The sequence below is a fragment of the Amia ocellicauda genome, chromosome 2 (assembly GCF_036373705.1).
Source record: "Amia ocellicauda isolate fAmiCal2 chromosome 2, fAmiCal2.hap1, whole genome shotgun sequence".
Lineage (NCBI taxonomy): Eukaryota > Metazoa > Chordata > Actinopteri > Amiiformes > Amiidae > Amia > Amia ocellicauda.
The window spans coordinates 29125671-29140884 of record NC_089851.1 but is presented as its reverse complement, the minus strand read 5'-3'; positions in this window follow the sequence as shown (position 1 = coordinate 29140884).

Sequence of the window (15214 nt, the reverse complement as noted above, 5' to 3'; positions counted from 1 at the left end):
CTCGAGTCTCCACCGTTAGTCCATGTACCACTGAACGCTGAGGGGAGCCTCTCTGCCCTGTCCATGGACAAGGGCAGCAGACAGGTGATCTGGGAGAAGGACCGCCTATTACTCAGCCCACACGCAGGCTTGAAGTCGGAGGCAGAGATCATGGAGGGGCCAGGAGTTTTGGGCGGTGATCCAGAGGGCCATGGACTGCTTGCAGATCCCCTGGCACCTCTTACCCCACCCCCTACCCTCCAGGTTCGAGAGGGAGCACCGGCCGCAGCAGCCCACAAGGGCCCTCCCGCTGCTGCCCGACCTCCTGGATGACATGAGAGCCACCTGGGACTGTCCGGCAATGGCCCCCGCCCAGTCTCAGGTGGTGGAGCCCTATGCCAGAACCCAAGGTGTGGCTGAAGCGGGCCTGGTGGACTTCCCCCAAGTAAACTCCACCATCGCCACGCTGGTCTCCTTAACCCTGCTGTACATGGAGTCACATGACTTGGCCTGTCCTGACCGTGCTCCGGAGGGCCTACAAGGCTGGAGCCCAAGCGGCTCACCTGCGTAACACCGAAAGCCTGCTGGCCCTTTACCTGGCCCAGCTGGCTGAGGCCCCAGACCCAGCCACTGCATCACAGGCCCCGCCCCTATCAGAGAGCCAGGGTCTACCCTGTTACACCCTCGGCCCAGCTTCGCAGGCAGCCTTCAGGACCTCAACGTCTCCCGAACTCGGCTCCCAGGCAGCAGCCCTGGCATCAGTCCTGCTCACCTGCTCGGCAGGTAGGTGCCCCCCACGGCAGCCTGGTGCCAGGCCTTACTTCCTGGCCCCCAGTGGTCCGGCATGGCATGCATCAGGAGGATGGCTGACGGACCTCTGCTCCCTTCCCCTCCTGCATTTCGGCCCTGTGACATTTCAGCAGTCTCTGGTCCACCCATACACCTCCCGGCAGCTCCAAACTATAACAGTTGGCTACTCCCTGTAGTTTCAGGCCCGTCCACCCTCCTTCTGGGGAGCGTGGTGTGGATGCGAGTGAGGGACCCGTTGCAATGTGTGGCACTTTGCATCGAAATCGTCGCTCTCCTGGAGACACGTGCAACTTGTGAAGTCCCCCCACTGGGGCAGCACAGGGGTTTCTCATCCCCACACTTCCTAGTACCCAAGGAACATGACGGTTTCCGCCCCATCTTGGATTGGAGACGCCTGGCGACTGGTTCATTACGGTGCATCTTAAAGTCGCTTACTTTCACATCCCAATTGTGCAGGTACACAGAAAGTTCCTCCGCTTCGCCTACAAGAGCCAAGCGTTCAAGTTTGCTGTTCCCCCCTTTGGCCTGTCGCTAGCCCCTTGTACTTTTTCCAAGTGCATGGATGTCATGTTCACGCCCTTGCGTTGCCAGGGGGTCCACGTCTTCAATTATGGGCTGGCGCCAGAGAGAGTTGCCTCCATACACGTGTGTCTCTCCGTCTTCTGACTGAGAGCTCGCGTCAGGTTGTCGCCTTGCGAGAGACAGGTTGGCCTCCTAGCGGCAGCATCACAGACCCTCCACCTCGGCATCCTCCGATTGAGGATGCTGCAGTGGTGATTTGGGTCTTTACAGATGCATCCTTGGCGCAATTAAGCACGCCAAGTCACAGTCACTCCGGCGTGCTGGAAGGTACTCTGTTGACGGCAGAGCCCTTACAATTTCACCTTCGGTGTGCCTGTCACAAAGTAAACATGGGAGAGTGGTCTCAAGCAAGAAGAGACACAAGTCCCAGATGAGTGTTCATATCCTTCTGGCAACTTACTGTGAGCACAACAAGTGTAGCAGACACTTAAATCTTCAAACAGCTTCAAACAGCTCTCCTGCTGTTTAAATTTAGCAGTTATTGAACTTCATAATGCTACCAAACAGACTCTCCACCTAGGTCTCAATTAAAATCAAACCCTCCTTCATGGTTACCAACATACTAACCCTTTTATAGCTGTGGCTATGTCCACCTCCTCCCCAGCTAAACTATTAATCAGATCCAGTTAGACTGGTGCATAATTATTAATTTAAATATAAAACAGTTCAGCTGTATTATTGTATTTGAACATATAAATAAATAAATAAATATGAAAACACATTATCAAATAACCTTATCAAATAGCAGCATCTCCAGAAATAATTAGTCAGGTTTAACACCACCAGAATGCACTCTTCCCAACACGTATATGAACGGGTGAAAGCAGCGCTCATGACCTAATAACAGAATACGAGAGACACAGAGCTGCGTACATTGGGAATCGCCTGCTGAGGTAAGCTTTTACATTAGAGGCTTTATAGTAAACGAACAAACAATACAATGCAGTCAATAAACCTTTGTCTAATAATATGAAACTCGCATAAATGCAGGTGTGCACCCCTTACATACTGCTCATATTCATATCAAAACAATAACAAAACAATTACTATGCATTCATCACCACCCTCAATCACTTCCTCTTATGTAAACATTCACTCTATTGCACATTAAAATTAGGTAATTTCATGTACATAAATCGTTCATACATATGACATCTCCCTTTGCACTGTTTGTATAGTTTTATACACAGAAATGTACACAATTATAAAGTATGCAAGGCATCTATTAATATTAAACTCCATGACACTGCAGTGAAGGAGCGCAAACTAAAGCTGCTCCATCACAGTGCCACTGGGACCAGTCTGCCACCGAGGTGATGATGACAGTTGCCTCCAAACAAGGTTGGGGAGCAGTCTGCAAGGACGTGGTGTCCGAGACAGGTGGACAGAGCCTGTATGGGTCCTTCATATCAATGTTCTGGAGTTACAAACAATGCTCCTCGGACAGTATCATTTCCTGCCAGTCCTACGGGATAGACAGATGGGACAGACAGACAGTGCTGATTCGGACGGATGACATAGTGGTGGATGCTTATATCAACAGATAAGGAAGTCTCTGGTTGCACAGACTGTACTGTCTAGCACGCCGTCTGCTTCTGTGAGCGTAGCTATGGCTCCGCTCCATCAGAGCAGTTCACCACCCAGGCCTATCCAACACAGTGGTGGACCTCCTCTCTTGGGGAGGCCCCCCGGTTTCGGAATGGCACCTCCACACGCTTGTGATACAACAACTGTGGAATCGGTTCAGCAGAGCGGAAGTGGATATCTTTGCCTCGTCAGAGTCCACTCACTGCCCACTATGGTTCTCCGTCCTAGATCGCTCAGGAACCCTAGGCATCGACACACTATCCCAAGCTTGGCCGCGCTGTCTCCTTTATGTGTTCTCCTGGTGATCCTGGAGAAAGTCAGGAGAGAACGAGTGACAGTTCTGCTGATAGCCCCTCGGTGGCCTCGCAGATTTTGGTTTGCAGACCTGATCGCCCTCCTCAACAGAGAGCCTTGGCAGCTCCCAGTGAGAACGGACATGTTGCCCCAGGTGCAGGACACATTTTGGCTAGGGATGGCTCGATACCACTTTTTATTTTCCGATCCGATACCGATACCTCAACCTTTACTATCTGCCGATACCAATACCGATCCGATATTTTTGTTTACTACTAAGCTGTTAATATGCCATGTATGGATGCAATTTGAAACAAATTCTCTATTTACTTAAAGGAAAAAATACAGAGCCCACAACAAACATGACTTATGCAATAATGCTGCTTCCTTTTATTTAGTGAAACTCTTTAAAATGAAAAAAATATATATTTACGCAGCATTTAAACATTCAAAATGAATACTGAAATATCACTGAAAGTACAACTGTGCAAAATTCACATATATATATATGTGCACACAGTTCACACTGCAGCCACACTGTGGTGCCTGGAATAAAATAATGTTAAATAATAGCGAGAGTTCTGGGTGGTGAAATACACTTTTTTGGACTACAAACCAATGGTTCTTTCGGAAAAATAGGGTGATGGGTCCAATCGAACGTGCATAAAATGTTATTTTTTAATGATTTTTGTGAATATTCTGATTTCCCCCTTTGAGTCTCAGGAAAGCAGCTCCAGAGTTAGGACCCCGATGATGTCACGGCATATTTCTCAATTTCTGATATCTGGTACATAGAATGAGCTGGACATAATATGTTTCTACTTATAGAATAACCTATAGAGTTCCCCGTTAAGGCGAAGTTTAAGGCTAGATTTGTTGGTGGATCGTATCGGATTACAACATCTATTATTTCCGATATCTGATCCAGTGTTTTTGGCCTGTATCGGACCGATATTTTGGTGAAATTTTGGCACCCCAATCTGGGCCTCCTCCAGCTTTGGGCCTGGCCCCTGAGCGGGAGCATTTGATTTCCTGGGGTCAGTCAGAAGCAGTAGTAGCAGTATTCCTACCACTGGCGAATGTTTAGAACCTGGTGCCAAGACGTCGGTCAAGACCCAATTAATTATTTTTACAAGAGCTGTTGGACCATGTTAAGTCCCCGTCCATTCTCAAAGTGTCTCTGGCGGCTGTCTTTAAGACTGCGTATCTGCTGGCAATCACCTCTGCAAAACGCGTGAGCGAGTTACATGCCCTGTCTGTACACCCATCATGTGTCCGTTTTGCGGGAGATGGTTCCAGGGTAAAGCTACGGCCTAACCCTGCATTCCTCCCGAAAGCGCTGTCTCCATTTCATGTCAACAGGCCTATTGAGTTGATGGCTGTTCATCCTCCTCCCTTCTCTTCAGAGCAAGAGAGTCGGCTTCACCTGCTCTGCCCTGTGCGGGCCCTCAGGTGTTATTTGGAACGCACTAAGGACATTCGGCGCTCAGACCAACTGTTTGTGTCTTATGGAGCACGGACACAGGGCCAGGCGCTTTCAAAGCAGCGCCTCTCGCATTAGATTGTGGACACCATTACCATGGCCTACGAGTCCACCAGGACCCTGGTGCCTGAACACCTGGTGGCCCACTCGATTCGAGGCGTTGCCACATCGTGGGCCCTTTTCCAAGGCGTCCCCTTGGCAGACATTTGTACGGCTGCAGCTTGGGCTTACATTTGTCCTGTTCTACACGTTGGATGTGACAGGACCAGTCCTTTCCATTGGGGATCCGGTGTTGGCTGCAGTCGAGCTCCAGTAGCCCACGGGCTCTGACTCCTGATTTCCTCTTCCAGTCTGCCCCTGTTAAGCGCATCCTGATGGAGTATCCTGCTGCTGCCCTCAGTGGTAAGCACTTGAGCGGGCTCTCATGTTCCACCGTGTATACAGTTCATTTGTTAGCACAGTAGAGCTAATGTTGCCCTGCGTTAGCTGCTCTAATCAACATCCTGTGTTCCGCAGGTGGCGCATGAGTTGGTTCCTGTGCCCCGTGGTGTATATAGTTCATTTGTACGATATTGTAGAGCTGGTTTGGTCTTGCTCCTAGCTGGGTTAGTGGAGCAAGCGGTCAATGCTCCCATGTTATGCAGAGAGTGCATGAACGGTTTCCTGCACACTGCAATGTATGGTTTGATTGTCATGGTAGAGCCTGCTGTTGTCCTGCATTAGCTGCGCTAATAGGTGACAACTGCTCCTGTGTTACGTGGTGGTGCATGATCTGCTTCCTGACCCCGTGATGTGTATAGTTGTTATGACAGCACAGTGGACCTGTCCACTCTGTACCATTCAGTGAACGTGATTTCTCCTGTGCTGTGTGGAGGCAGCATGAATGTTGTCACGCTGTATATACCATTATGTCCAGCTGTGGCTACTCAGTTGACAAGCCAGCTATGTGTTATTTAGTGGGTCTGTGGGACACTTTCAATCGGGTTCCTATGGAAGTGCAAAGAAACCCCTCCCCCTTGGGCAGTGCTTCCTTTTTCAGATAACCGGGATTGTATTCGTAACCTATCATTATAAGCAATACAAAGTCTATGCAGCGGACAGACCCCAACATTATAGTCTCTGCCATTCAGAAGTACAGTACTGTACTGTACTGTATTTCAAAAATAGACATGTTAATAGATTTTATTTATCAATTAACAAAATGCAAAGTGAGTGAACAGAAGAAAAATCTACATCAAATCCATATTTGGTATGACCACCCTTTGCCTTACAGCATCAGTTCTTCTAGGTACACTTGCACACAGTTTCTGAAGGAACTCGGCAGGTAGGTTGGCCCAAACATCTTGGAGAACTAACCACAGTTCTGAGGATTTAGGCAGCCTCAATTGCTTCTCTCTTTTCATGTAATCCCATGTAGCATAAGGTACACTTATAAATTTCAATTAAAGAAGTGAAATTATAGTATCACCTTATCACAAATCCTGGAATCTTGTAGAACTCAATTTCTGTAATAATTGGATGCAGACACCAATTCCAAAGATATAAATTGTCAAAATTATTCAAAACCAAAAGACTAAATGTAGCACTACACTAATTATACAAAAGGGAAAAACTAATTAAAATTCAACTCTAGATCAACAAATCAAAGACAAATCACTTCCGTGACCAAATCAAAGACCATGGGATCGCATATGATAACACACAAATCGTTAAACAAAAAAGGTTATAAACACATTGACTACAATACCGGTTAGTAAGACGAAGGTGAGTCTCTCATTAGTATTGTTAGTCAGACATTAAATAACTACGCAGGTTAGTATTTATGTCAGGTAACTTCTCGTTATATATATATCAGTCTCATTTATGTTTAGGTGCCGAGAAAGATCCTTGTTACCACAATTTCCTTCAACTGATTATTATTCAATGATTAAGGATAGGCAGGGCCACCAATAATCTAATGTCTATTAACTTGTGTCAATTTCAGACTAAACAGTTAAACAGGAATGAGAAGATATTTCTCGGCGTTGACAGATTTTATTTCTAAAATTATCAACAAAACAGTTTAATGCAGCACTCATTTATATTTAAGAAAACTAAATGATATTACACATTCTAGAGTTATGAATCACAGATTAACATTTCTAATTGATTTCTCAAATGTCATGAATCACAAACTCCAAACTGTTAAACTTATCTGAACTTCGTCGCAGAGAGGCCTCTCTGTCTTCAGGCTCAGATAACAGCACACGGCACGAGGTCCGTGTGGTTTGGAACAAAGGCAGTCCGGTTCGGCTTTGTCCAATAACTTCCACTCAGTCGATGCACCTGGAAGTTGGGGTTTTGCGAATGTAGAGTCTTTTCCAAACAGATTTTCCACTGGTTTGAAGGCTCCAAGGTTGTGCACAAAATCTTCTTGGCAAGCAGGGTTTCCACCATAGTTACCTGAAGACAAAGTCTTTGAGGAAAGCAGGGCCTTGTTTGGTTCCAAGGGTTGAGTTTCTTAAGACTCAAATAGCTATTTAAATGACTGACACTTTCGTATTCAGTCGACTTAGTCAATTGTCCAGCTGTAAAACTCCACTGATCAGGTGGGCACAGGCGGGCAGCGCAGTCTGTAAAGTTCTTTATTTAATAAAGTCCTTTAAAATAATTCTTCGTACGGCTCAATCTCCTTCTCCCAGGTTAACTCTTCTGTTGCCGGCAAAGACTTGGTTGGTTTCTGGTTCCGGTTCGGGCAACAGAGCTACAGGTTGAGCTGTGGCAGCGAGTTTCTGGTTCAGGTGAGAGAGAGAGAGAGAATGAGAGACCGTGCGCTGTTCTTTATAGTCTGTCAGATCAATAGTTGATTGGTTCTTGAGTTTGTGAGATTGGATTTCAGTTTCAGCCCCCAGTGTCTTATTGGAGGAGGGCTCAATTTATGACTGATGTCAATCCATGCCATCTTTTGGAAATGCCGGTTGGCCCGGTTCGTAGCTCTGTGTCTGGATTTCGGCTCTCGTCCATTTCAAAGAGTTTTTATTACCTACAGGCCCCGTTCCCCAGACATCTCACAGCAGGATTCCAAACTATTTTGCCTATTCTCGGTGCCATCCTCCCAGACTGTCACTTTGATGTCAACCAGTCCCACGCTTTAAGGAAATCTGATAACTTTGGGGGGAGAGGTCTTCTTTGGATCAGTGCTTCAGCTCAGAGCTAAAATGCTCTTATCAAATTAACCCATCATAACGCTACACCCAGATAGACAATTGTTTTTTTCTGTAGGTGCATAATACAAAAAAAAAAAATAGAGCCGAATTTACCAATAACCTGATTAAACCTGATTTTTTTAACCTTGTTTTTAATTTTAACCTCATTTATGTTTTTGATATGCTATACCTCTTATTGAGCATGGCCTACATACATTTTAACAAATGTCAATTTGAGCTGGATAGCCAAAATCACACATGGAAATACTAAGCAATTTTCACATTACTTTAAGTAATTAATTATCCAATTTAGACTTGTACACTACTGGTCAAAAGTTTTAGAACACCCCCATTTTTCCAGTTTTTATTGAAATGTAAGCTGTTCAAGTCCAGTGAATAACCTGAAATGGTACAAAGGTAAGCAGTAAACTGCCAGAGGTTAAAAAAAATGTTTAGGTTACCAAAAACTGAAAAATAATGTACATTTCAGAGTTATATACTGTGTTACTACACCCTCTTAAGCATTATTTGGCAGTGTTAAACGCAGCTCCCGTGCATAGAAGTTACACTGTATTCCTACGATGCAAACATTGTTTGAAAGCTTATTCTCTTGGCTACCAGTGCGTTTCGTTCTAAAACACATCCAATTTACAGTTTCCCTATATATATATATATATATATATATATATATACTCAGGAAAAAAAGAAACATCCCTTTTTCAGGACACTGTATTTTAAAGATAATTTTGTAAAAATCCAAATAACTTTACAGATCTTTATTGTAATGGGTTTAAACAATGTTTTCCATGCTTGTTCAATGAACCATAAACAATTAATGAACACATACCTGTGGAACGGTTGTTAAGACACTAACAGCTTACAGGCAATTAAGGTCACAGTAATAAAAACTGGTACAGGATGGCAACAACTGCCCAAGTTACACCCTCCATCAGTGCTCAGACTGTCCACAATAGGCTGAACTGAGGGCCTGTTATTATTATTTTTGTAATTTAGCTGATACTCTTATCCAGGGCAACTTACACTTGTACCCATTAATACAGCTGGGCAATCTAAGTGAAGCACCTTGCTCAAGGGTATAACAGCACTGCTCCACCCCAGAATTTGAACACACAACCTTCCAGTCATGAGTCCAGAGCCCTAACCACTACTCCACAGTGCTGCCACTGGCAGGTCCTTACCAGACATCACTAGCAACAATGTCGCCTATGGGCACAAACCCACCTTCGCTGGACGTGATTTCCTGCAAGACAGAAATGTTAGTGTTCTGCCGTGGCCAGCGAAGAGCCTGGATCTCAATCCCATTGAGCACGTCTGGGACCCGTTGGATCAGAGGGTGAGGGCTAGGTCCATTCCCCCCAGAAATGTCTGGGAACTTGCAAGTGCCTTGGTGGAAGAGTGGGGTAACAACTCACAGCAAGAACTGGCAAATCTGGTTCAGTCCATGAGGAGGAGATGCACTGCAAGCCACACCAGATACTGACTGTTACTTTTTGATTTCGACCCCCCCCTTTGTTCAGGGACACATTATTCCATTTCTGTTAGTCACATGTCTGTGAAACTTGTTCAGTTTATGTCTTAGTTGTTGAATCTTTTATGTTCATACAAATATTTACACATGTTAAGTTTGCTGAAAATAAAAGCAGTTGAAAGTGAAAGGACGTTTCTTTTATATATATATATATATATATATATATATATATATATATATATATATATATATATATATATGTGTGTGTGTGTGTGTGTGTATATATATATATACAGTATGCAGATGATAGCACATCAAAATATCAAATTCCCTTGAGTTTTACAAGACTTCAATACATGTTATTTCTTAATTACCAGAAGCACAGTTTTTATGCAGGCATGGCAGTTTGGCTAAACATAATTAAAATAATTTCATAACAATTTAAGTCAAGTGTCTATTATCATGGGGCCTCAATGATTCTGTATTCAACAGATGAGCTTTACACAAAGCCCACAGCTTCTGTATTATATGTTTTAACTAACTGAATACAGGTAATTAAAAAGTTACATACAACAAAACCCGGAACAAATTATACAATTTTACTTTATATGATGACTTATGATAGCAGGGACACAACTCTTGCACATCAGTACAGGTGTGCCTTGCATAGTACCTACTCGCTTTGATGTTCTCGCTCTCAGGGGGACATAATCTTCATGCTATTACATCCGGGGCAAAAATAAATATGTAATGGACACCAAATGAGCACAATGGGTCGAATGGCCTCCTCTCATTTGTAAACTTTCTTATGTTCTTATATTCTAATAGGAAATATACAAATCTAATTGTTATATTGTTAGTAGTAGTAGTGTTCTTATTGTAGCATAGTAGACACTCTCTTTTAAGACATAGGCACTGCCAGCCAATCAGTGTGTGTCTTCTATGTTTGTATTCAGGGATGGGCAGTATTTATGATACATGTATTTAAAATACGTTTTTCAAATACAAAATAGGATTTTGTAATTTATATTTGATAGGGTTGATGGAAATGGCTTCATATTTTGTATCAAAATACTTTAGTGTTCTGTATTTTGTAGTTTAAAAATACTGTAAAATACTTTGTGAGAAGTCTACATGATATGCTGCCTCTGATTGGTGCCTACTTGCCCAGACTTGTTGAGATCAGAACAGAAAATTGATCTATACCCGAAGAAGAAGGTCAAGTTGAGAAACGTGTAGGTTGCTAGCTTTTCTTACAATTTTAGCATACATTGCTCAAATTTGTAACAGTTCATGAACACAGTTCGTGTTCGTTTTAGTAGCCTAGGCTAAATCGTTTACCAATTTACATATTGTTCTAGCTAACTATTTGACCCGAGTAGCGGCCCTCACAGTTAAGGTTAGCTTGGTACTTTCAGCCTGTTAAGTTTTCGTTGGTTGTGCGCGAAAAAGTGGTTACCAAACTGTGGGGTGCGTGATCTATGTATCTCTATGAAATGACAACACATTAAAAACAAACTGTACTGTCCTGAATAATAAGAGTGTAAATCAGTTCTCGGTTATTGGATTCTACCATATCCAGTCAATGAGATTCAGTCCAATGATAATAGTGGATTGTCAGATAGCAGCATCTGTGAAAGCCACTAATTGGTAGTTTCAGACCAAAATACACAGCGTGTGAGGTGATAATTACGGTAAAATGAATACATAAGAATAACTTGCAGCTCCAAAATGTCATCGAGTCTTGGGAAATGAGCTCACCAGGACTCTGCTACAATATTTTGGAAATGCATTAACATAGAAATATATATATAATTAGGGATGAGACCGAATAGTTGAAAATATATATAAAATGGGTAAAATCGTATGAAATGGAAAGAGGGCGTTAATGTATCTTCAGCCTCACCCGTCTCATTAATTTGAGTGAGTAGCACTAGATGGAGTAAGAATAGGTTCATGCAGAGAGATTCCAATGTAAATGGCCAAATAAAATAGTGAAAAGTGAAATGCAAACAAGTATTAAAGTGTATTCATCCTTTTTAAGCATTAGGGCTTTCAAAAAAAATATGTTAATATAATGACCATGTGAGACATGGGGGGTGGGGGGGAGCTGTTACTCAAATGGTTTTGGGGGTGCGCCTCCCAGAAAGTTTGGGAACTGCTGATCTATGCCATCATCTCAGCTGGCACATACTTGTAAAAGTACTCATATGGGTTCAGGGGAGGAGTTTTTTCAAATGATGGGATCTCAGTGTTGACTTTTGCAAATGTCGCCATTTGATTTAAGCCAGCCTGGAGCTAGAACTGAGACTCTGGAGCCACTCCAGAGCCATAGCCAGCAAACCTGGAGCATTGCCTACCCTACTGCACAGGACAACATAATTAGTGCTACGTTAACTGAGATGTTTACTACAAAATGGAACCTCGCAACAAGTTACAAGAATCGGGGCAGGATGCGCTAGGAAGGCATAAAAAGTATATCCGAGATTTTTGTAAATAGATGCTCATTCAGTTCCATCCCCACCCTCTCCCCCCACAAAAAAATAAAATGAAAGGTGTGTAATGAACTGTAAAAAAAAATAAAAAATAAAAAAATACAAACCTTTTGAAATTCAGGTTGTGGACACATAGTTGGATGCATTTGTAATCCAAACAGTTCAAGAAAATGGAATAACAAAGATGGAAAACAAGAACCACAAAATATATATATTTTACTCTTTTATTAGAGATTTGATTTTCCATTTGGTTTTTCTATTTATTGCCCCAAACAGGCACTCCACTTCTGCTGCAGGAAGCCCCACAGCACGGGCCCCATGCACACGTCTAGTGCCTGGATCCGGGAGGTGCAGCCCGCAAAATGGTGGCCAGCATGGTGTTAGGCAGTGCAGAGGCCATCACCAGGAAGCCCTCGCCCCATCTGTCACTCTTGGGGATCACGATTGACAGGAGAGAAGGGAATTGAAGCGCAGGTAGTGGGAATATGTCAGAAAACTGACTGAGGGTCAGGAATCCGGTGCGTGGTACAATTGGGCTAGGCAAGAGGCGTAGTGGAGTCACAGTCGGCAGGTCAGGCGATCGAATGAACAAGACAATCAAGGAAATCCAAAAGGTGTTATCAAAAGAGAAAGCATGGGTCGAATACACTTGGACTTGGAAAAAGGCAGTAGGCTGCTGTCTGCCTGCACAGTGAGGTCCAGATCTTCATCTCCTCCTCCTCTGTGAAGCCCTCCGGCTGAGCCTCCAGCAGCACAGCCTCGGGGACGGAGGAGAGAGACCAGCAGATGGGCCTGGCCTTGAAGGAGAGGAGCATGAGCAGGAGGTTGCTGTCTGCCTCCACAGTGAGGTCCAGATCTTCATCTCCTCCTCCTCTGTGAAGCCCTCCGGCTGAGCCTCCAGCAGCACAGCCTCGGGGATGGAGGAGGGAGACCAGCAGATGGGCCTGGCCTTGAAGGAGAGGAGCATGAGCAGGAGGTTGCTGTCTGCCTCCACAGTGAGGTCCAGATCTTCATCTCCTCCTCCTCTGTGAAGCCCTCTGGCTGAGCCTCCAGCAGCACAGCCTCGGGGACGGAGGAGAGAGACCAGCAGGTGGGCCTGGCCTTGAAGGAGAGGAGCATGCCCAGTTAACGGTGTCAGTATGGGCGCATTCTGTGGCTCCATCTTCTCCTGGACTTGTACTTGAGTGGAATAGCCAGGGGAGCCACAGTCAACATTTCCACATCTGCAGGAAATTTCAAATCAATCTCCATGGGTTCTTCCTCCATTTCATCGATCTCCATGGGTACTTCTGTAGCCATCTGGGCCTGCTTTTTTTGGAATTGGCCAAAAAAGTCTTTAACTTTCTGTGTTACAAAAACTGTATACATCTTGGCGCTCTCTTTAGGTTCTCTGTATGGTCTGGTTAACAATGAGAAGGCGTGGCTCTCTCTGTATGGACTGGTTGACCATTAGAATACATGTGAAGCATTCTAAAGTTTTTGTCATGGATACTGCATGTGTCACAATGCGCCATGTTACAGTAAGACAGTGATGTCACTCTATTTCACTCTGGCCAATCATAATGCAGGATTTGAACCTTTCCTATCTTCATCTATATGGCATATTAAAACTAAACTGATTTTAACTGGTTGGGCAATATTCATCATTTTCAATGTTCACTTTTTTATTGTGATTAATTTTCTTAAACATCCACATTTTCAGTTGATGCTGATACAAGAATGAATCAGCTTAAGTTTCAAGTCATGCTCAATCATTAGAGAGGAGAGACTATTCACTATAACCCACTGTATTACTACAACAGGGTACTGGCCTCATTTTAGGACCAAATACCAACCTGAACCCCAGCCCTAGCCAGTGCCAAAATATCAAACTGAGCCCATATAAATTTACACCCAATTCAGTTAAACCAGCAGAAAAACAACCTTGAACTTAACGAAAGTCCAAGTTTAATGGGGACTCTGACCCTACATAAATAAAAGTGTTTCAGTGTTGTACAATAGTACATTATAATGCCACAATATGGTGTAACTTGTTAAATGCACACACGTGTGCCTTATTGTCATTAACAACGTTGTGCTGCAACACCATTAAAGAGCAGGTTGTCAACCCATCCACCACTCCTTGGCAAGCTCTGTTGCTACTTTCTGATTACGTTTCTGGCTACATTTAAAATCAAAACATATTGATCATTTAATAATTGTTGACAAAGTGCTAAAATGTTTGTTTTCAACCTCCAAATAGGTGTCCACTGATTGATAAATAAATAATTGAATGCTAAATGATTGTATCCTAATTGAAGAAGCTGTTTAGTAGGATCATGATTTTGCATACCATTGCATGAATGACACATGACACATAATTTATTATATTTATGATTAATAATTAAATGATTAATTTAGAAACTAGTTGCTATGAATACAGGTGCCATCAGTTGTCTTCTTATGAATGACTTGTTTGTCATTGAGTCAGTGTTGCTTATGAAAAGTAGGCCCTTCATTACCAAACACCAAGTAACTAAATTAGGATACAATTATGAGTCATTAGCAAACTATTAGTTAAACTGTTGGTTACTTTAAAACTAACCTTCATCTGGGTGATCACAGGGATACGTGAATATTTGATCTGTTAACTGGTTGCATATGTCAGATTTATCGCACGACTCGTTAGGCAGAGGAAAGCTGTTGCTATCAAACATTGTCTACTTAATCATCTGAGTCAGTTTACTGGTGAATGGACAGATCAAATAGGCCGATAGATGGAAGGTTTGCAAAGTTATTTCATGGTCCCTTGCAAAAGTATTTTTAATATTTTTAAAATACAAAAATACAGTAGTTTATTTTGATACATGGTGTGGCTGCTGTATTTTGTAGTTTATTTTGATACACTTAAAATTAAGGTATTTGGTATCTTATTTTAAAATACATTTTGATGTATCTTTGCGTCTTGTCATACATTCCCATTTAGATAACTGATAAAAAAGCCCATAAGACGTATTAAGAATTTCAACAGAAAGTTGAAAAAAAAAAAAATCCAGCATTTTAAAAGCAACTTCATACATTAAACTCTACAGTGATAACAATTATGACACATAAAGATCAAATTTAATCTACGGCTTACAATTCAACTAGTATGTCTTCAACCAGGGTTAACAAGGGTTGGGAGCAGTGCAGTGGAGAAAATGGAGCTGTTAGTAGCACTGTGGATCAGATTAAGCGTAGAGTACCCTCTGCGATAAAACAGCCCAAGATCGCTTTACTCTGCTGCTGAGTGTCAATTCTTAAGGGGATCTGAAGCCATGTCCCTGCTCGT